Source organism: Felis catus, chromosome F2 (assembly GCF_018350175.1).
Source record: "Felis catus isolate Fca126 chromosome F2, F.catus_Fca126_mat1.0, whole genome shotgun sequence".
Lineage (NCBI taxonomy): Eukaryota > Metazoa > Chordata > Mammalia > Carnivora > Felidae > Felis > Felis catus.
Window position 1 is genome coordinate 39,679,639 of NC_058385.1, and position 24,074 is coordinate 39,703,712.

At 38.1% G+C, this 24,074-nt stretch overlaps 1 protein-coding gene across 1 annotated transcript in view; it reads right to left on the reverse strand.

Annotated features, from left to right (window-relative positions):
- Positions 1-24,074, reverse strand: part of TRIQK (triple QxxK/R motif containing) — a 342,742-nt gene that overhangs the window by 116,407 nt on the left and 202,261 nt on the right. The window contains exon 9 of the transcript XR_006592646.1: positions 21,975-22,125. The gene's annotated coding sequence lies outside the window, so the exon portion shown is untranslated. The remainder of the gene's footprint in view (positions 1-21,974; positions 22,126-24,074) is intronic.

The window sequence follows — 24,074 nt, forward strand, 5'->3', positions numbered from 1 at the left end:
GCTCTCTGTCTCTCTCTCAAAAATAATAAACATTAAAAAAAACTTTTGAAAGACAATGTGATTCTTATTACAATTAAAAATTATCTTTCTGAGGAATCCCAAATATCCACTTATGTGTCAAGTACTTTTACTAATGATTAGACTTCCTGATCCAATCAATATGCATACAAAGCTCCTACATGGAAGTAATCCAGTGCAGAAAGATAAAGAAGCCCCTGTGCAGGTTGAGGACAAGAGCTTTTCTGGGTTTCAATAAGAGTGTTCACAGGTGTAAAGAAGAAAGCAGTTTCTACTCTTTCCTATGAGCAATATTACTATGGCAATTGTTATCAGCACAATGATGGTACAAGAATTTCTAGAGCCTATCCCTTCCTAGAAGCATCAATTTGAACAATTGTCCAAGCATGAAAATACCTTCAGAGCTAAGAATTCCAGGTCAGGGATTACAGAACCTGGGTGCAACACAGAAATAAGGAAAGACATGTGGAGGAGGGTAGGGAAGATGGATTCATAGTACCTCCATCACCCTCCCATAAGTACAGGGAACCCAGCATGGAGAGAGTGAGCCTGGTGCTAAAGCAGGCCAGTACTGGGGTCTACGGTGACATTGGGTACTTGCTTCACTCTCCTTCTCCCACAAACTGGGCTACCTGGGATCAAGTGGTTCCTGTAACATCAGACTTCCTACAGGCTTCAGCAAATCCAGGCTCCCAGCCCATATGGACCTAGATTCCAAAATGGCTCCCTTGGACTCATCCCAGCATCAAACTAGCCCCTGTAGCACCAGCATCAAGGTTGTCTCCCACAGACCCAACCTCCTGGATTTCCAGTGCCAGACCAGCCTTCAGAGAGCCAATCTCCAGGCCAGCCGCTCAGGGTCCAGTATGACTCCCATGTCCTAAGCTTTAGGTTTGCCCTAGCTTCAGTCTGACCTCCATTGCTCCAGCCTCCAGGCCAGATCCCACAAAACAATGTCCTGGCTCTTCCCAATATCATATTGGCCCTTAAAGGCCAAAATTCCAGGCCCACTACAGTGGTCCCTGGTGTCTTATTGATCCTTGTGGACCCAGGATCCAGGTCTACCCACATAGACCCCAGTCCATGGCCCATCTCTACAGACTCAAGCACCAGGCCACCTCAGTGAACCCAGGCTCTGGCCCATTCCCAAAGATGCAGACACCAGGCTGGTCCCTGTGTATCCAGGCGTGCCCACCTGACTCGGGCAATGGACATGCCCTGCTCAAGGGTTCCAGCAGAAAGTCTGCCTTTGGATAACACCAGACATCCCACCCAGAATCTCTAGATAAGCTAACTGGTGAAGGGCTTTGCCTGCCAAAGTCAAATCTGTAAAGACTGGTAGAGGTACCTACTTTCTCAAACATGAATACACAAACACATGATCTTAATAATCACAAATGATGAAGGAAACATGACACCACCAAAGAAGCTAATAAAATTTCAATGACTGACTTAACAGAATGGAGATCCATGAACTAACAAAGAATTGAGAATCAATGACTGACCTAACAGAATGAAGATCCATGAACTAACAAAGAATTCAGAATGATCTTCTTAAAGAAATTCAATGAACTATAAGAAAACACAGACAACTAAATGTAGTTAAGAAAACAATGCATGAGCGAAATGAAAAGTTAAAGAAATAGAAACCATTTAAAAAGAAAACCAAATGTAAATTCTAGGGCTGAAGAATACAACAACTGAATTGAAGAATTCAATAGAGAACATCAAGAGAATATTCGATTCAGCCAAGGAAAGAATTAGTGAACTAGAAGACAGGTCACTTGAAATCATGCATTCAGAGGAATGAAAAGGAAAAAGAATGAAAACAAGTGAAGACACATATGTGAAGGATGGGATACCATTAGGAGAAACAATCTGTGTGTTATTAGAGTCCTAGAAGAAGAAAGGGAGAAAGGAGCAGAAAGCTTATTTAATGAACTAATGCCTGAGAAGTTCCCAAGTCTGGGGAGAGATTTGGACTCTCAGGTTCATTAAGGTAAGAAGCCATCCCAGAATTTTGACCCAAAACAATCTTTTCCAAGACATATTAAAATAGAACTGTTGGGGCGCCTGGGTGGCGCAGTCGGTTAAGCGTCCGACTTCAGCCAGGTCACGATCTCGCGGTCCGTGAGTTCGAGCCCCGCATCAGGCTCTGGGCCGATGGCTCAGAGCCTGGAGCCTGTTTCCAATTCTGTGTCTCCCTCTCTCTCTGCCCCTCCCCCGTTCATGCTCTGTCTCTCTCTGTCCCAAAAATAAATAAACGTTGAAAAAAAAATTAAAAAAAATAGAACTGTTGGGGCCCTGGGAGACTCAGTAAGCTGAGCACTCACTTTTGATTTTGGCTTCAGTCATGATCTCAGAGTTGTGAGATCAAGCCCTGCATGAGGCTCTGTGTTCTCTCTCTCTCCCTCTCTCTCTGCCCCTCCCCCCTCACAATAAATAAACTTTAAAAAAAGATAAAGACCAAAGATCAAAGACAAAGAAAGAATTTCAAGAGAAAAAAAAGAATCTTTACATATAAGAACATGAATAAGGCCATGAGAGGACTTCTCAGAAACTTTGTAGACCAGGAGACAGTACAATTATATACTCAACATGCTGAAAGAGAAAAATAAGCCAACTAAGAATACTTTATCTATCAAATCTGTCTTTCAAATATGAAGGACAGATAAAGACATTCACAAGCAAATAAAAGTGGAGGGAGTTCAACACCACTAGACCTGCCTTACAAGAAATGTTAAAAGGAGTTCATCAAGCAGAAATAAAAGGACAATAGGTAATAACATGAAAATGTAAACCGTACTGCTAAAGTTAAGTATAAGGTCGAAATTCAGAATATTCCAATACTATAATATGTAACATTCTCTAGGATAGATCATATGTTATGTTACAAAATTAGTATTAGCAAATGTGAGAAGATTAAAATCATGACAAGTATCTTTCCCAACCAACCACAATGATATAAAACTAGAAATCAATAACAGGAGGAAAAATAAGAACTACTATGAATAATTATATGCCAAAAAATTAGATATCCTAGAAGAAAAAAAACAACAACCCACCAATCATGAAGAAATAGAAAATTTGAACAGACCAATAATGAAAAGGAGACTGAATCAAAAATCAAAAATCAAAAATCTCCTAATGAAGTCTCAGGACCATATGGTTTTACTAGTGAATTCTAGCAAACATTTAAAGAATAAATTACAAGCTTTCTCAAACTCTCCAAAAAATTGGTGAAGGGGCTATACTCCCAAACTTATTTTACAAGACCAGATTTACCCTGATACCAATGTCAGATAAAGACACTACAAAGAAGAAAATTATAGGTCAATATTCCTGATGAATACTGATGTAAAATTTCCCCCCAAAATTAGTATTCAGCAGCACAAAACAGAATTCAAAAGCATACAGGGGCGCCTGGGTGGCTCAGTTGGTTAAGCATCAGACTTCGGCTCAGGTCTTGATCTCGCAGTCCGTGAGTTCGAGCCCCGTGTCGGGTTCTGTGCTGACAGCTCAGAGCCTGGAGCCTGTTTTAGATTCTGTGTCTCCCTCTCTCTCTGACTCTCCCCCATTCATGCTCTGTCTCTCTCTCTGTCTCAATAAATAAACGTTTAAAAAAAAAAGCATACTAAAAGAATCATACATAATACTCAATGGGATTAATATCTGGGATGCAGAGATTAATGCACATTAAAATGTTATGATTATCTCAATAAATGCAAGAAAAGCATTTGACAAAATTTAATATCCATTAGTGATAAAAACTCTCAACTTGGGTATAGAAAGGAATGTACCTCGATACAATAAAGTCCATATAAGTCAAACTCACAGCTAACATCATACTCAATGGTGAAAGCTTTAAAGCTTTTCCTCTTTAAGATTAAGAACAAGACAAGAGTATGTATTCTCACCACTCCTATTCAACATAGTACTGGAAGTCGTAGCCAGACCAATTAGGCAAGAAAAAAAAAAATAGAAGGCATCCAAATGAAAAAAAGAAGTACGATTGTCTCTATAAGTGATACAATTTTACATACAGAAAATCCTAAAACTCCATTAAAAAACTATTTGAATTAATCAACAAATTCAATGAACTTGCAGGATACAAAATCAAAATACAAAAACCTATTGCATTTCTATACACTAAGAATGACATGTCAGAAAGAGAAATAAAAAATAATTCTATTTAAAATTACATAAAAAATAATAAAATTACTTAGGAATAAATTTAACAAAGGGGGGGGTTAAAGATCTATACACTGAAAGTTATAAGACATTGATAAAAGAAGTTGAGGAACACACAAATAAATTGAAGGATACCTTATGTTTATGGATTAGACAAATTAATATTGTTTAAATGTCCATACTACCCAAGGCCATCTATAGGCACAATTAAACCCTATCAAAATTTCAATGTCAGGTTTCAAAGAAATTGAAAAAACAATCTTTTTTTTTAGAATTTATTTATTTTGAGAGAGAGAGAGAGGGAGTGGGGGAGGAGCAGAGAGAGAGAGGGAGAAAGAGAGAATCCCAAGCAGGCTCTATGCTGATGTAGAGCTCAATCCCAGGAACCATGAGATCATGACCTGAGCTGAAACCAAGAGTTGGACACTTAACCAACTAAGCCCCCTGGGTGCCTCTGAAAAAAACAATCTTAAAATTTGTATGCAACCACAAAAGACCCGAAATATCCAAAGCAATCCTGAAAAATAAGAATAAAATGGGAGCCATCACAATTCCTGACTTCAAACTTTATTGAAAAGCTATAGAAATCAAAACAGTATGGTGTTGGCATAAAAACAAACACATAGACCAATGGAACAGAATTGACAGCCCAGGAAAAAAAAATCTACACATATACAGTTGATACTTGACAAGGGAGTCAAAAATACCCAATGGAGAAAAGCCAATCTCTTCAATAAATTATGCTGGAAAACTGGAAAATCACATGCAAAAGAATGAAGGCATTATGCTAAGTGAAATAAGTCAGACAGAGAAAGACAAATACTGTATATTCTCTTCTATGGATGGAATCTAAAAAAGTTGAACTTATAGAAATAGAGACTAGAATGGTGGTTGTCAGGGTCCGGAAGGTGGGGAAATGGGAAGATGTTGGTCAAAGGGTACAGACTTCCAGCTATATGATAAAGTTCTGGGGATCTAACATAAAGCATGATAACTATAATATTGTATTATATACTTGAAAGTTAAGAGAGTAACTATCAGGGGCGCCTGGGTGGCTCAGTCGTTTAAGCATCCGACTTTGGCTCAGGTCTGATATCGCAGTTCGTGAGTTTGAGCCCCGCGTCAGGCTCTATGCTGACAGCTCAGAGCCTGGAGCCCACTTCAGATTCTGTTTCTCCCTCTCTCTCTCTCTCTCTGACCCTTCCCCATTCACACTCTGTGTCTCTCTGTCAAAAATAAATAAACGTTAAAAAAAGAGAGAGAGTAGATGTTAAACGTTATCACCACAAAAAAAGAAAAAGCTGGTTATATTAGGGAGTATATGTGTTAGCTGACTTTACTGAATCATTTTGCAGTATATACATGTATGAAAAATCACTGTATTGCATACCTTAAATTGACATTTATTATAATAGTATCTCAGTAAATCTGGAAAAATTATTAACATGACCATGTTTAGATGGGATGGTTTTAATGTGTGATAAAATTTGAAATTTTAATAATATGTACCAAAGTTTAGAATTTGGCATCCATTTTATGTTTCATTGGGAAGTGTGGGACATATCCTTGATTTAGCAAACCAACTTGGGGTTGCCTTTTCCTTTAAGGGTTACTTCAGAGGGATAAAAAAAGAATAGAGCAAAAATTTGTTTTCTCTCTTTTTTTAAAATTTATTTATTTTTGAGAGAGACAGAGACAGTGTGAGAAGGGGAGGGGCAGAGAAGAGGGAGGGAGAGCATCCCAAGCAGGCTCCGTGCTGTCCGTGCAGAGCCTGATGCGGTGCTCAAACCCACGAACTGTGAAATCATGACCTGAGCTGAAACCAAAAGCTGGATGTCTAACTGACTGAGCCACACAGGTGCCCCTCTTTCACCCTTTAAAGCACAAAATAGGCATCATTAGAAAACTCGCTTACAAAGCTTGATTAGAGTACAACTGAACAACTGTTTTCCAATATAGTTAAGGCGCACAGGCACACCCCAAAGCAAAGAGGTGGTTTTTATCAGTAAACAGGAAAATCACTTCTATATTGTGAATAGGTAATTCTCCACCTCATAAAATCAATTTTCAAAAAATGTATTAGATAAACATAATATATTAATTTCTAACATGGGCCACATAAAACACATTATTTCATGTTCTACTTATATACGATATATTATGGCATGAACTATAGGGACCAAAGAAGTTAGTCTATAATGATAAATGGTACTGCTCTTTAAGTTCTAGTGCCTAATACATAGCAGTGAATTAGCTCTAAGATGGACAGTAAATAATGAAACTTGCTGTTGCTCCTGCAGGGATATTTTAATAAACACCATAAGGGTAGATGTCCAAACTAAAACATTTTGTGTGAAAGTTATTGAATGACATCTTATTCAAACCTGTTTGGGGCAAGATAGAAAATATGCCAGATTTCCTCACATGCATCTCTCATATGGAATTATTTCCCATAGAAAGCTGCCACTCCCAAAGTAAAACATTCCTCTGCCAGGTGGTCCTCTTTCTGGAATGGCAAGGCTACTTCAAATCTTGCCGCACCCTAAATAATGGATCTCTGCAGTTTGCACAGGCTAATTCCCAGTGCAGCCTCAACTCCTGGTTCTTCACATCCATAAACTGAAAATTAACAGCCATTTTTCATTATGACACCGGGACTCCAACTGTGCTCATAAGTGTTTCAGAAAAAATGCAGCATGATACGATTTCCATACATACACATATTTTTTGAGGTTTCAAGTACAGCATTTTTCAGACCCACTTATGTAAATACAATGATACTGTAATAGAGGGGGAATTATCATTATATTTCATTTTAAATGTTTAAGAAAGAAAAACCTCATAGCACAAATCTGAACCAAGACATTGTTTTCTTGATTTACAGCATTTGAAGAGATACTGAATGAATAGCCCTCCCTAAAGCAATATTTCATGCACTTTCTATAGGTCTGTGAAATTTCTATAATGCAGCAAAATAAGCCTTGCCTCAGGTTTAATGTCTTCTGTTTATTAGCAGGAAACTGTGCACCTGCTCAAGACACCTGCACATTTTAACTTAGCATTTTAAACCAAATTCAATCAAGTATGCATTAGCACACTGACTCACCATCTAGTACATTAAGGATTTAGGGTTCAATTCATAAATTGCTTAGCAAGATGGATGTCCCCTCTCTCCTGCCTCCTTGTTGCTCCTTCAGTCCCACCACCCCATGCAGAGGATTATCTATCACAGTGGAACAGTAGCTTTATCCTTACTGTCAAGTGGAATTAGGAGGTTATTTAACTCTTGGAGGCAAATCCATAAGACTCATGGTCTGTTGTTCATGAGACAACAGGAATTTTATTTGTGATTATAAATAGGCATATTTTCAAAAGGAAATGTCCATCAATCATGAGAACATGAACCTTGTGCATGACAATTTTTCTTTTCATTTGTAACAGCAGCTGCCAAGTCTGTTTCCTATAGGTAGCAGGAAAAAAAAAAACCCACTGGAAGCCCTTTTTGATTTTTTTTCTATCTAAGTTCAGGTTTATTGTCATTGGTGGGTGCTTTCTCAAAACACGTGCATTTATTTTTCAAGTAAAATATGACACATTAGTAAAATATTGTACTTCTTACTGAATACATTCTCTCACTTCTCTTCCTACATCTGTGAATAATCAGCCTTGGTTTCCTTAATCAGCTACTGCTTTTTGGTGTATCTTTCATATTTACTCATTCGGCTAAAATAAAATAAAATAAAATAAAATAAATAAAATAAAATCTTTGGAGTTATTACTATCTTCCCGGCACCATTACAGGTGCTGGTACACAGCATCCAACAAGATAGAAAATGTTCCTTGCCCTGGTAAAACATGTATCCTAGTGGTGGCGAAGGGTGAAATTATAGACAATAAATCAGTGAATAAGCAGAAAAAAATAAGGATGTACATTACCATAATGGTAAATGATAGGAAAGAAATAAGCAAGGTAATACAATAGGAGGAAACTAATTTGAGCGGATTTCCCAATTTCTCTTTTTAATTCAATTCATTTTTTTTTTATTTTGTACACTAACTTTGAACCAGGTCCTATTTGATGATGAGTCTACAAAGGTAAGCAGATGTGGCCTATACCTTGGCAAGAACTTACATTCCAGCAGAGAGAGAGGAATGTAAACAAATACAACAGTCTGTGACAAGGGCTAGAAGTTCTCTGTGGTGAATGGGACAGGGTAATTCTCTGATGCTGCGCAGGGAGCAAAGGGGACTTTCTAGAATAAAGGATAGCAGAGGGAACCATTGAAGGGGCAATCAGATTTAATTCAAGCTGTTATTAAAGTTAAAGAGCATTGTAGGTAGACATGCAAAGGCACAGATGTTTAGATCATGTAAATTTGAGGACTCCTGTTCAATACGTACAAAAAGAATCATGTTGTCAGTTACCAGATCATGAATGTTTGCATGCTAGGCTTAAGTGTCTGGACTTCATAACATTTGGACTTTGAAGGGAACTGGTGGAGGATGTTAGAACGACTCGAAGTGAGATCAGATTTGGGTTTTGGTGAAATCATTTGATCCCCTGGGAAGGAAACATCATTCCAGGGGATACACAGGGGCCTGGGGAAAGGTAGAAGGAACAGTGAGAACACACTACAAGAAGTGCAGGCACGATTCCTAAGGGCTTGACCTAAGATGGCTGGCACAGTGCAGGCCCTCAGTAAGTTTTTTAAAAGTGAAGAGTAATAAATGAAAGCCTGAATTAAAGAAGGGCCAGATAAGAAAATGATTTGGGAACGAAACTGGCTTATTGATTTAAGTAAACTCAGTGATGGCTTGTCGTTCTAATGCAATGTAATGTGAATCACAGCCACAAGCAGAAACACTGATGGGTGGAGTGTGCTCAAGTGGTGCAGTGGTTTTCAACTAAGGGTGACTTTGCCCTTCAGAGAATATTTGGCAATTTATGGAGACATTTTTGGTTTTCATAACCTAGAGGCACTGGGAGGTGCTACGGGCATCTAGTAGGTAGAGACCAGGGTTACTCCTAAGCATTTTACGATGCACAGAACTGTCCCCTACAACAAAGAATTATCCAGATCAAAATGTTAGTAGCGCCAAGGCTGAGAAACTATAGTTTAGAAGAATAATCTCACTTGGTGTGGGAAAGCCTATTTAGCACAAAGCCCTAGGAGAAAAGCCACTGCATTGAGGGTGATGCCTAGGAGAAGAGTCTCACTCAAAGATTTAAAAGGGCTTTGATTCTAGGTCCACAAGCTTTGTTTGAGTCAGTCAAGTAACGAGACTGTTTCCTTCATCCTTGCCCTTCCTTTCTATGCCCCTGGAAAAGACACGGCAGAAAGACCTCCGTAGGACACATCTAACTCCGTGTGATACTTACTTCTTTGTAATATGCACACATATTGCTGTTGGTCACGAATGATGCAATGCAGGAATTTTTCTAAACACTTTGAAGGAGAAAAACAGCGATGTATTACATACTTGATGACTAAACACTCAGGCTTCAAAATGTGTTTAAAAGCATGATGGAATCAATCATCAGAGAGAGAATCAATAATGGAATTGGAATATCTGAGAGGGTTAGTTTCAATTAATGATGACAATAGCTAATATTTACTGAGTGATTACTAGCCATACACCCTCCTATGAGTTTATACACATTGTCTCACCTAATCCTTAAACATCCCTATGAAGAAGATAGAATAACTATCTGCATTTCACAGACAAGGAAACCAAGAAACAAAGAAACAGTTAACGACTTCGCAAAGTCCTGTGACTAGCGAGTGTTGGAGCCCGGTGTCTGAAAATAGAACCATACTCACACTCACTGCTATGCTGCTTCCCAGGTTGCTAGCTCTAAATATTATGTTACCCTGCTTTTCACCTATATGGAAAAAATCTAATCATTCCTGGAAACGAAATGGGAACAAACATGCAGTAATGTCACAATGTTTCCTTAGGAGAATCTGTTGAAAAATTCAAATTTGGAAAGTGATTCTGAGATCAAGGGTTTGTCATTCTCCCCCAGATTGTGAACACTGGTGGGGAGTGGGTGGATGATTTCAGTCGGTCTTAAATGAGGTGACAGCTACTCCTTATTTCAACTGAACAGGAAAATTCTTAGCAGTCAGAAAACTTGAAACAAAAATGGAAGCGGTTTCTTTAAAACTGAAAAATAACATCGCCCCATGTAAATGTCATACAGCCTCTTTGTTTGGTGTGGTAAACCTTTTGAAAGCGAAAATGTGTATAGTGATGAAAAGAACCCATATAGGAATTAAGTCTCGTTGGAACTTACACAGCTTGCAATAAGTAAATTCTGTATTGATTCTTCTATACATTAAGTATGGAAACCAAGTAAATAACGCATTTATAAATTAGGTCCCCAAGGTATAAAACACTTGGCAGCAGAAATTTTGAAAAGCATTTTTTTAAAAATTCTTGATCAAAATAATAAGTTGCAACAAAATTTTGTTTTCTAGTTTTTCTTTTTAAAATTATGCTTCAAGGGTTTGTTTAAAAATATGAAATAAAATAAACTTGCAGCAGCCTTTAAATATGCATGCTTTTCTCCCAGAGATACAAAAAAACCTAAATGTTTTGATAGAAAACGGGTACTTTTAAGTAATTTACAAAAGTTCCCAGCACTTGGCATAGAGTCTTTACACATAGTAGATGTTTGTTGAATGTTGATGTTTCTGGAAAGTTTTCTCAAATGTTTAAAGGAATTAACAGGTAGTGTCTAGTTTGAGATAAACAAAGTATTATATCTGAGAAGGATGAAGGAGAACCGAAGGAATTTATAAGTAATTTGACTAATTTGCCTAAACATTAAATGGCAGAACGGGGGCTAATGACTTTAGGAGCAACTTCCACTCCTATTTTATGACTGAGTGGTGTACCTTATAATGACTTTTCATATAATTCTCCATAAAGCATATTCACCCATGTTACTTCACACAGACCTCTAATGTTCTCATAAAGGCAGTGCTACAGGTCTCCCCATTTTACATTCTCAGAAAAGTTCAATAACCACCCTAATGCCAAAATAGGATTTGGATCTTGGTCCTCAGACAATGAAGCCAGAATGTTTTTCCACCTCATAGTTTTTATACATATCCTTAGTCCATTCTGACACTAGGATCCATTGTGCCCTCTTATTTTTCAAGTGAGGAAATAATTCTACTCTCATTCGGACATTCTCCCACTCAAGTGTGGGAAGCAGCCCAGAGCTTCAAGACAGCAAAGTGATTCGAATAACTTTCCACAATCTCCTCCCAATCCCGCAGACTATTCTATCAACAGTCCTTCTGGCTTTAACTATCTTGGAAACCAGGCTAGCAGATTTATTATACCATCCAGCAAATAGCTATCTTTTATCAGTTTTAGAGCTTGTGGGTTTTCTCTAATCCCTTGTATTTGAGTGGTGGGCGAGGCATCATTTCCTCTGTGCATCCTGACTCTTCCCGCATAGGAGCTCCCATCTTTACAGCCGAACCCAAAGAAATGTGTTTGCTGGCGTGCTCCCGTGCCACATCCAGTTACACAGTTCTGACATGGTCACACTCCTCAGCATCTGTTCAAGTGGGTGAGGCCAGGCTATTTCACAGTTAGCTGGAAAAGAGCTTGCGGGGTTGGGGTACGCAATGGCTGGTGGCGTAACATTATGGTGAGCGCTTTTCTTCCCTTCCTGCTCCAGGAACACATCATATATTCTGAGCTGTCCCCTGTACTGAAGGAAACGGTGTCTGCGCCTCCAGATAGAGGGGACTTTAATCCTTAATAACTTTACCAGGACCATCAAGTAGTGTCTTTTTCTTATCCTCTTTCTGTTTTTTTTTTTAATTTTTTTTCATTTATTCTACCTGAGAATAGGAAAAACAGACAAAATTGCCCCCAAAATATATGTGCACAGTAAAAATTATGACAAGAATCTCTCCAAGATAAACAAGCCATAGCTCCGTTTCCGCTGAAAATCCACCTCTTGCTGTCATACAATGGTAATTCAGGCTTACTTCTTGGAATGATTCATGGATCGATGGCTTAAGCTGTAACTGATTTAAGAAACCAAATGGCAAATTTCCACTACAGAAGTTCAACATGTTTGTTGAAAAATAAGTTAAATTCTGAACCAAAGGATCAAGAACTGTCCCATAGGGAAGCCTCTTCTTTTACCGAGTAGATATTTAGATATTCCAATGTTTATTTTAAAGCCTGTCTATTTTAGATTAAATTTGAATTTCCCCAGCTGGGGAATCTGTATTATTAACTGCCAGCTAAAAATAACACAGAATAAGAACATCATGGGAAGTAAGTCAAGGCAAGACAGAAACATGAAAGATTACGATTCTTTTCAATTTCTCTCTTTGGGTGGGGGGGTATTAGAATTTGAAGTGAATAGAGACACTCTAGTGGATGGGTAAAATATTTTTCCTCCCTTAAACTTGATGACTTTATATTTTTAGTAAACAAATATTTTAAAGATTTTTCTAGTGCTTTCCTCAAAGAAATAATTGGAATTATTCTTTTTCATATAACAATGGGAAATTGCTTAACAAAGGTTGAATGCTCATTTAATTAAGCCTGTGTTTAGACTCTCCTGTTATTAAATCCAGAAGATCCTCTGTTTAATTCCTACCTTTTCAGCCCACTTTTGGCTATATGGTAGCTGGAGTTCATATGCCGTAATTGGTTCACTGTAAAATTACCTTGAAGAGGTAGTCAAGCCAAGGAGTTAGAAAATCCATGAGTTGAAGGAATTTGAGATTCTTTGATTTGTGTACTGTGGGTGTAATTTGCTTTTAATTGCTAATATTAGGAAGCTCTAACAAACCTTAAAGGCTAATCATATTGTGATGGATTTTCATTATGGAGTGGTTAAATTTAAAGGAGTCAGATTTTTAAAATTCATTTGATCCCAAAGTGAGTCCCAACTTTTAGCCCTCATCTCTCTGACTTTGGATTCTATTGTGTCTGCTGCTTACTCAGTATTCATAGGACAAGTCCACAAACACTTCAGGATTTTTGATTCATAGAATCTAAATATCCAGTCATGTTATTTAAAGTCAAATATCAGGGGCGCCTGGGTGGCGCAGTCGGTTAAGCGTCCGACTTCAGCCAGGTCACGATCTCGCGGTCCGTGAGTTCGAGCCCCGCGTCGGGCTCTGGGCTGATGGCTCAGAGCCTGGAGCCTGTTTCCGATTCTGTGTCTCCCTCTATCTCTGCCCCTCCCCCGTTCATGCTCTGTCTCTCTCTGTCCCAAAAATAAATAAATGTTGGAAAAAAAAAATTTAAAGTCAAATATCAATTAGGACCATAAGAATCAAACTCAGGCTTCTATAACAAGCTGTTTCTAAATATTTAACATTTTTAAAATATTTAACTAGTATTAACACTTTGAGTCTTCAGAAAAATTTTAGTAAAGAGATTATTAAATTGGCCTGTAGGCTGGATTAAATATAACATAAACTATCATCCATTTCATATAGATTTTTCAAAACCTTTAAAGTTTAAGCGTAAAAAATACATTTATGAATTCTTATTTCATCATTTTAATGTAAAAGAGGTTGAGAGGTGGAAAGCGAGTACTTCATTTCAAACTTTTAAGGGAAAATCTTAGAAAATGGGCCATCAAGGAAAAGTAAGGTATGTTTTCACTAAGCTGATAGGTCTATCAGACAGAGGGAGGCTTGACTCATTCTTCCCAATTCATTACAAGGATGGGGAGCCACATACTTAAGCTCATGAAGTCAGCATCCATCTTCAACCATGCTACAGACTTTTATGACTTTTCACCTTTCCATATAATGCTAGTCTCTCCAACCAACTATTTTACCTACCATATCCAATTCCTCTCTCCAGGATCCATCCGGTTAAATATTAAAAACACAACACAACCGTTATTTTATAGAAAGGCTACTCCAACTGTCCTGGAGAACTATTCCCTAGATCCTCTTATGAGCTACTAAGAGATCTTGCTGTTAAATCATGTACCTTTTTAACCCTAACTAGACTATGAACTTTTCAATGGTGATGAACCATGATGTGCCTAACCATGTGTCTCCATAAGTGCATGATGAATGGGAAACATTCTAAGGTACTTGGTTTTGCTTGAAGATGCCCCCCAAGAATTTTCTTGCCCGTGAAATATTTGACCTATATGTAGACTGTGAACCATCTCAGATGCTTCCAAAATGAGAATCAATTTCATGAACATGATTTATAGATGCTCCAAGGTTAGGCATGAGTAAAATAAGTAAGAATACCTGTTCATCTCTTAATGACTTAAAGAATATTTAGATCCTTATATCTATTGGTGGGAATGAATGGGTACAGATTTTCAGAAAGCAATTTAGTAAACTATGTATTTTATGTACATGATATAGGTAAATAGCTTTATGCATAAATTTTAGATTTCAGTGAAGTATTACTCTAAGCTGAAAAGCAAATATGCAAACAATATCTAACCAGAGAGAGATAATAAATTAATCCAAAGAATATCAGGGGGACAGTTTTAAATAATTTGTATGAAAGTGCTAATGTGATGATATTATGGACAAAGAAAATTTTTACATCATACACTATAATCATAACTGTCCAAAAAGGTGTATAGGAAAATAAAAATATAATGTGGAACGACTTTTTTTTTTTACTTGTTAAATCTGAAATTGTTTTCCCTAAAACAAATTTATGATCTTTTACTGTAAAGCAAAAATTTAAAAACTTAAAGACAAACCATTAACCTTTGGGGTATTATTCTTTTTCTTTCTTTTTTTTTTGTTAAGTTTCTTTATTTTTAAAGAGAGAAAGTGTGTGTGTGTGTGTGTGTGTGTGTGCACTCACATGCATGCCCAAGTGGGAGAGAGGCAGAGAGAGAAGGAGACCGAGAATCCCAAACAGGCCCTGCGCTGTCAGAGCAGAACCTAATTCAGGGCTCCAACTCACCAACCATGATATCATGACCTGAACTGAAACCAGGAGTCAGTTGCTTAACTGATTGAGCCACCCAGGTGCCCCTGGGGCATTTTTCTCAATAGACTCCTAAAATATTAAAATTGGAATGGGAGTGAATAACCATGTTTTTTACACTTCTCTGAGAAAACACAGGTCTCCGACAAGGTGCCTGTGTATTTGCAAGAAGCAGGCAATATACAAAGTGGCAGCCTCTGTCCCCCACCCTCTAATTCGACCAAAACACCTCTACTCTTACCTGTTTTACTGATTGTGGTTCTGTCAAATATATTGTTTGAAATAAGAATTCTGCCAATAAAATCAAATAAGCTTGAAAATTACAGTTTAGGTGCAAAGGTTTTAAGTTACAGGTGAAGACACTGAGTCTTGGGAAGGCAGAGTGACCCACGGTTGTTCACTGAGATTAATGGAAGTGGTGTAGGGAGATATTAGGCCTCTTAATATTCCCGTTCATCGTTGTTTCCATCACACCTAAAGACATGCTCTTCCCTGAACTACTGTATCAGTCTCCTCTCTAAAACACACACTACTCTGCGGGAGGAAAAAAAAAAAAAATCACATCAAGCTATTCTAGAGTCTTAAATGTTAAGTCAGGACCTACTTTTTTTGTTTTCGTTTTATTTTTAGGAGAGCACAAGTGGTGGGTGGGGGGGAGGCAGAGAGAGGGGTACAGAAGATCCGAAGCAGGGTCTGTGCTGACAGTCTTACAGCAGCGAACCTCGTATGGAGCTCAAACTCACAAACTGTGAGATCATGACCTGAGTTGGAATTGGATGCTCAACCAACTAAGCCACCCAGGCACCCCACGACCTGTTGTCTTGATTAACTCATCCAAACCAATCCAATGTGGGGAGAGGTTTAACTCTTGAGTAAATCTCAACAACCTCAACAAATGCGTAAGTCATCTTTCAAAGGGAAACGCGAGTTCATAAACGGTCAACAAATTACAAGAGAAAGAGAAGATTAAGGTTGGTTATAGAAAATATCACTTCTATTATCAAACCACAATATACTGGAATTATCATTCTGATACTGATGCTTTCCAAAAAAATTAACTTCGTCGAGGTCTTATTTATATACAATGAAATGCATCCATCTTAATAGCACAGGTCAATGAGCTTTGATAAGTGCACACACCTGTGTAACCACTGTAACGACAAAGATACAGCACATTTTTATACCCCCCAAAACTTCTCGCGTGCCTCTTTCGGGTCAACCTCATCTTCACCCCAGACCTGAAGCAACCACTGATCTCTTTTTGTTACATTGATTTGTTTTGCCCTTTTAGTAATGAGCTATTACTGAGGCTGTTTCCGTGTTGTTCCAAAGACATCAGTTTAATAGTATGTTATGTATAGATTGTACCATCATTATGAAAGCACAATTAGGCAATAGCTGGCACTTGTACTCAGTTACGAGTCACGTAAAATGCTAGAAAGGTCTGAGCACCAGTCCATCAGCCCAACATTTACAGAACTGTTTCAGGGAATACGGTCCTGGTCTCTAACACTGGCATGGGTGGGATCCAACCATAGTCTCCTCATAATTTCTTGAACCAGCATTTTACATTAAGTCTCACATTAGAGAGGACACCGTTCCCCCTTTGTAAGTACAAAATGTCGTTGAAAATGTGACCCTGCTTTGGAAAGAATCGTAGAGCCTGTCCATATCACCTGAGGACAGGATGTTGATGATCAAATACGAAATGACCGTGCTTCCCTCTCCACTTCTCCTATTAAAATATTGCCAATTGGTTTTCAAGATTTTCTCCTACTGCAGCAACTTAAAAATAATTTGGATATCAATTTTTTTGCTTACTGTTGTGTTGTGATTCTTTCCTCTGTTGTCACAAGTATGAATATCAGGTAATGGGCACCATTCATTTTTGTGCTTAGTAGTTTTCCTGGGGTGCCAGTGACAGGAGAAATGTATGCATTAAAACAAGCGTGATGAAAAGCAGCTCTCTTTATAATTTCAGCCCAGCTGCTGTATTGATGGATACAATCTCTAGCACATGCTCCAGGTGGCTTCTAATGCCTGACTCCCTGCAGAAGCCTCTATTTGCACATCTTAAACCACTTATTGGATTTGAACAGGATTTTTCAGCCTGAGTGCAGTAACAGTGTTCACTTGTGTAATATTTGTAAATCCTGGCTTTACATTTCACTCACTGAACCATCGTCAGAAGACATTCAACAGTGCTTTTGTGCCTCCCCGATTCTCTCCTTTGGATTAGATGGTGTCCATTTTGTGTGGCTAAAAAGTGTATTGGTAAGTATATTTCCATCACTGTTGGCATGCACAATAAACAGCAATTCAATTAATCAGCCTTCTCGAGTGGTGCTTTTCTTTGTCTTCAAAATGACATAAAATTCATTGAAAGGTTTTATAGTCAAGCTGTACAAAGTTTAGCTTTTTATTCAAAATACATAGCTCAAAAGACTCTGCCCAATGCATTTGCCTTTGTTTAAAACTCTCCTTATTATTGTATCAGTTGCTCTGAATTATGTGCTTAGGACTTTTGTTCAATGCTGACAACACTCTAGTATGACACCATGTAGCCTGCGCAATTCAAGGCTTTTATAGTTATGGGTGGGAGTTGGTATTGACTAAAGCAAACGCCCTCCTTTAGTTTGAAATGAAATACCGCAAGCAACCCCCAGGCAGATATTTTGCTCTGCTCTTTGTTTACAAGTAATACAAATTTCAGGATTTCCTAATATAACCGATATCTCTGCTCACATATCTAAATCGTGTAACATTTAAGAGACTCGTTAATGGGTTAGTTCACCAATTAGCAGGAATGACAAGTGCCTGTGATTTATAGGCAATGCTCCACGTGTGATTATGTTGCTGAACCACAAAGAAACCTTATTTCTTAACTGTATGCCGCTAGAATTAATTGTACATCAACACATTTGTAGCTCTGGGCCTCTAGCTTTTATTTTAAGGATTCCCATCCCTGAAAGGTTGGGCTTCTTGTAGCTGAAGAAGTTCTTTTCCTAGCAGACAGCATTGGTATTCAGAAGCCCTGCATGTCACGTGGACTAAAGCATGGCGTGTCTGTATCCTCTGTGCAGAATAAAGACATATTCTCTTGTTGAGTGATGCTTCTTGTTGGTATTCCACAGCAGTTGCCTGAATTGTGACCTGAATTCAATGACATGTATGTGCAATGTGGATTATTACAACAGGATCCTCTGAAGGGTGCTGGGGAGATACAGAAACAAGAATCGTGACCTAATGATTGCGTTTAGCTCTGGAGTGGGCTTACATCAGTGTTCTTTGCTGAACTCTCAAAAGCACAAAGGCTAAGCATGCCTGTGTGGCAGTGGACTGGATATAATAAACTAAGGGGCCATTATACATCTTGTGGGTCAATAATTCTTGAGCTAAGAGGGATTTGCATCCTAAGAAGAACTACTCCTTTACTAGTAGTACCGTCTGCCAGGTTCAAAGTCTACTTTCTGAAAGATACTAAAACATAGTCTGCCGTGAGATCTTGTATCTTCTTCACAGTTATTCAAGTATTCATTAAGTACATAAGCCTAATAAAAGGTCAAAATATGTCTGGGGACCTTTAGGAGTTTGGTAGGGGAACAAACAAATAAGGCACAAGATAAAACTAACAAATAAAACATGAAAAAGTAAGCGTGGTGCTTTTTAGCTGCACAAAGTCCTCACATGTTATGTTACGAGCGAGGTGGACATGGATATGCTTACACTATGTAGCTCACACGATCTTTGCAGTAAAAGTTTTAATGGATTATGTGGGACTTTTTAAAAATAAAGTGGAGTGAAAACCGTGTGTTCAGAGTTACTTGTGTATGAGTACAAAGTATGTTAAACTGCACAGCTAGGCATTTATATCTGGCTCTCCACATTCTGAATTAACTACTTGTGACCTATTTTACTATCATATCCTGCTTTTTCTTCAGTCACAGTGGCTTGAAATTTTTCAATTATACTATAATTACGCAGCCATATGATTTGGCATAATAAAGTCACACATTGGAGTAAGATGACGAGTAAATTGGGCCAATAAGGACTTCACATGTGTTTCTTCCGAGTCTTATCTGCATCTGAAATAAATTTCAAAAAAGAATTCTATTTTCTCTGGTTGAGGGATACAAATACACCTGGGAGAGGCTGGCTTCAAACTCAGTCATTCTTTACCATTTGGAGAATTCCAGAGTACTGCTCTGCTTCAACCAGAGCCATTAGGCAGTGATGTCCTTTCCTATCAGTTGTGACATACTTCGCTTAGGATGAGATGGCGCTTCTGACACATTCCTTCCTCACATGACAGTCACTTAAGGGAACTATCCAGACAAGTTCCACTGTACATCCTTGGCATCTGTATTTTTAGTCACCCCAAAGATACTGTCTTGCCCTACCTCCTCCACAGTCTCATGATAGTGGCTGCTAAACACATCAAACTTCCAGCATGGATAGGTCGGCACGTCTTTCCAAGAGGAACACACTCATCACCTCATTATCATTCAGCAAGGCAGAGGAGAAAAATTGCTTCTCATTCAGAGTAGCCTAGGCAAATGGCTGTTAAGTTTTCTCACTAAAGACCAGTAAGCAAAAATGGGAGGGTAGAACCCTGTAATCACTCCAGTGCCCCAAGCCAAGATAACCACAACATGTTAGACAAAATAATACACAAGAGCCACCATATGTTGAGATATGCTTAGGAGGACTGATTTACCTGCCATTATGGCCAAATTCAGTATTTGTGAGGATTCTTATAAAAGGCACTTTACCATTCTGTGCCACTGTGCCCCCTTGCGCCCCTCTTGGTTTCCTTACAACACCATTACAAATCTAATATTTAATAAAGAAGAGTTTTTGAAACCTGATTTTACTATGGGTTTTTCATGATCAGTAATCCCCCTGCTGCACACACACACACACACACACACACAGCACACAGGCACACGCACATGCACACACACACACAATCATCAAACAACAGTGCCGAAGAAAGAACTACATATTAACTAGAACACTAGATTCCGTGCATTGACCATGGGATTTCTACTCTATCCAGGGCAGTACCTAGCTTCACTTTAACTTTGCAGCCTTCGAAAAACAACTCATTAAGCCACAAAAATCTGCCTCTGTTTATCATGTACAGACAGACCCATGCTGATGCACGGTATATTAGAAAGCAAGAATATGGCACCACAAATAGCGATCTGTTATGAAAATGGCTCCCTAGGTTGCTATCTTAGAAGCCTGCACTTTCCCATCATCTTGCCTGGAATTTCAGTTTTCCATCGCAATGGGTGTCCATGTAATGTAAACCTCTCTTAAAGGTACACTCTAGTCTTCCAAGAAATAGTTGTCATTATGGCCATTGAGAAATTGCCTTACAATGAGAAGTTGTCTTCAAGTATGCCTATTCAAAACAGTGTTGCTGGTATACATTTCTATAGTGAAATCTATGAAATCATGATAGAATATGACAATCGGTATTTGGCAAAGTCTCCCAAATAGAAAACAACCCAGAAAAGGGTAACAGACACAAATACAAGTCAATAATTCTAGAAAGCAGTTGAACATAGGTGTATTTAGAACTCACTGGTCTGGAAGTACAAGCGCAATGTATGTGATTTGCTAAATGAAAACAAAGCTTGCAGACACTACAGAGGGGTTGGAAAAATATATGCATTTGCAAAATCATCCAATCAAGGATTGACATTCTCATAATTCAGCCGCCCTCGTACTCCTACGTAATTCTCTTTACAACATCCCTATCCATTGATTGGGTGTATACAGTGGTCACTAATATTGCTATCATCTGCATACAGTGTGGGATTGTATTTCCTGATCTCTTTATGTTTGGAGTCAAATGTCTAGTTCTTGCCAATCAGTTGTAAAATAGAAATAATGTGTCGCTCACAGGCTGCAGCATTTAGTTGCCCATTCACAAATTTCTATAGTGTGTTCCTTTTCTCTCAGCCATGATGATTGGGCAGCATTCAAGATGATGGTTGTTCAATCAGTCTGGGTCCAGGGGACTCAAATGGTCAAAGCATCTCTGCCAACCCGTGATGGATACAGAGCATGAAAGACATTGTTTGGAGTCCCTGAATTTTGTCATTTCTTGTTATTTTCTAGTTTTTCCTCATGGTTCCAATAACCTCCACTAAGAAAAACTGTGATCAAAAGACATTATTTTAAAAAGTACCCTGTTGCATTTTTGGATTTCTCTGAGGTTTAATTTTCATCTTTCTTACATTGAATCACTATTTGTCATCCTATAACATCCTAGTGCTAGTATAGTTTTATTCCGGAGAGTATAGAATGCAAAACTATTTGCCCTTCACATGATTACCTATCATATTCACTTAGGTGGTCATTCAGCAAACATTACTGATCACCTGTTAAATGCCTGGCAATGGCTTGTATGCATGGCATCAGGAGTAAGGAAAACATAGACCCTGCCTTAGAAGAGTTTACACTCAAGCAGGCGTATTTCTAGCCTTATGTGTGAACACCACAAAACGGTGGGCAATGTTGCTGGGGTAATGGGCTAGACAACCATGCCTGTGCTGGCTGGTGCTTTAGGGTTGATAAATTACCTTGGTAAACATCATGCTACTTATTATTATCATCATCACTATTACTGATAGACTTCAAAATCTTATAAATACGGAGATTGGAGAGATAACTTTATGATTAGTATTATTATCCATCTTTTAGACAGATAAGAAACAGAGTCAGAGTGGTTAAGGGATGTGTTCATACCCCCACATGGAATGATATTTGAAGCCCAGGCTTACCACCCAAGATTTCGAGCTCCGAAGAGTGTACTCTCTCCAGGACCCGATCATGGCTATCACACTCTCAGGGAATCTCACCAGACTGGAATGCCAACCAGCAGAAGGTGAAGCAGACAAACTTTCCGGATCATAGAATGACCTATGGAAACTGCTGGAAGAACCAAAATAGACACTAGAGGCTGTAAAGAACTTTAAGGGTACTACAGGAAAATCAGTACTCTTGTCATCTTAATGTTTTCTGTCTTCCTACATTTGTTGTCTAGTTTTAAGTGCCTCGCTGGCATATCTTAATAATAGGTCTTTGAAACAAGGATCACTGTAAGTTAGGTGAACAGCCTAAATGGCTTAATGTTGAGAACAAGGTTTCAAGCCAAGAGATTGGATTTTTGAGAAGATTATTGTAACCCCTGTCCACTGGCATCTTTAATGAAAAGCGTACATGACATTATGATTGCCTGAGCTTTTCCTTGTAACGTCACAGTCTGGTGGAATATATCTGCTGGCTTGTTTTTGTTCCACCCGACTCCTCCTTCTTCACCACCCCTTCCCTCCCATTGTAGCTGACACGCTTCCACGCATAAAAATTAATGTTCCCATTTCAACTCACTCATTTGGCAGGAACAAGTTTGTAAGCCAAAGCAAACACGGAAGGAGGGAAAGAAATAAAGCATGGAAAAGAGGCATGAAGAGGGCATTTGGAGATTTTACAAAATGAGCATCAGAATTACATTACGACGACAACAAAAAAACATTTTTTGTAATTTGCTTATTATTTTCTGAACTTGCATCAAACTGATGCTAAGCAGTGTGCAATGACAAAGAAACCAAAATTAAACAGAAAACATTAAAATCGGAGATAAGAAATAAAGTTTATATTAGAATTACAGAGATATAAAAAATATATAACATGATTTTAGATTTTCTTGTTGAGTATGTATTTTTTCCATTAGAGATTTTATCTAAAGATTAATTATTCTCACTTTTTTTTTCACCCTTGCCCATTATGAGCTTTACAAAACATCTGTGCTAAAATTGTCTTATGCACAGGCCTCAACCAAAACAGGAGTTTAATTTAAAGTGCTAATTTTTCTTATTGTTATTTCCTTCACCTTGAAAACACTGATATTTTCAACCTTCAACCTTTTCTGCCTTCAGACAGAAAGAGTATTCTCTAGCCCTTCAATTACACAGAAAACTCACACGGTTTGCTTACAGAATAACAGGAGACTAGTGCACAGAAGTTCAGGTCATTAAATAGTAGATATGGAAGATATAATTTTAACATTTTATGTAAGATGCTTTTAAAATACGAGGGTAATCAATAACCTAAATCAAATGATTATTCACATTGGGACTCTGCATAGGTCCTGCTAGATTTAACATTTAGCTGAATGTCTGGTAACAACAGTTCATTATTAGAATCACAACTACAGGAAAATTATATTTAAAATAGTCTATGTATATGTTTAATGAAGAAAAATAGATTAAGTAGTTACCTGGCTATACCTATTTTCATTTCAAAAATGAAAGATAAAACCTCATAGAGAAACACTTAACGACGTGGGTAGAAGGAACATTAGCTGCCCAGGCCATGCCCATCCAGAGTTATGCCCAAAAACTGCACAGAGTTAACCTCAGCATCGGTACATTGTCCCATTCAAGCACAGTGCTCTCCTAGGTCATAGAAATAAGGTGGGTTTTTCTCCAAAGAAAAAACAAATTGAAAATTTATATTTCTCCCCTGTCACATCCTATTCTCTTAAGGAGCCAAAGCAAAATATATGGAGGAACTAATGCAAGGCCCAGTATTTTTATCCCTATGTATGCCGATCTGTAACCGCAGCCATAAAACTTTCAAAATCAAATGACCCTTTTTATGTCTACTTTTATTTGTCTTGTATTCCAATTGCAAAGAAAGTCTATAAAACAGTTGCACTCTGTAACTTGTGATATTCAATTCAAGTTGTCAAAATAATGAAGGAATGGCTATAGTTTAAAAATAGATTTGTCTGTGGCCATTAGAGTAGGTAAAAGAACTTCATTATTGAAAGAAACTACACTAATAAATAAAATTTATCTGACTTAACTTCTAGGCAAGGA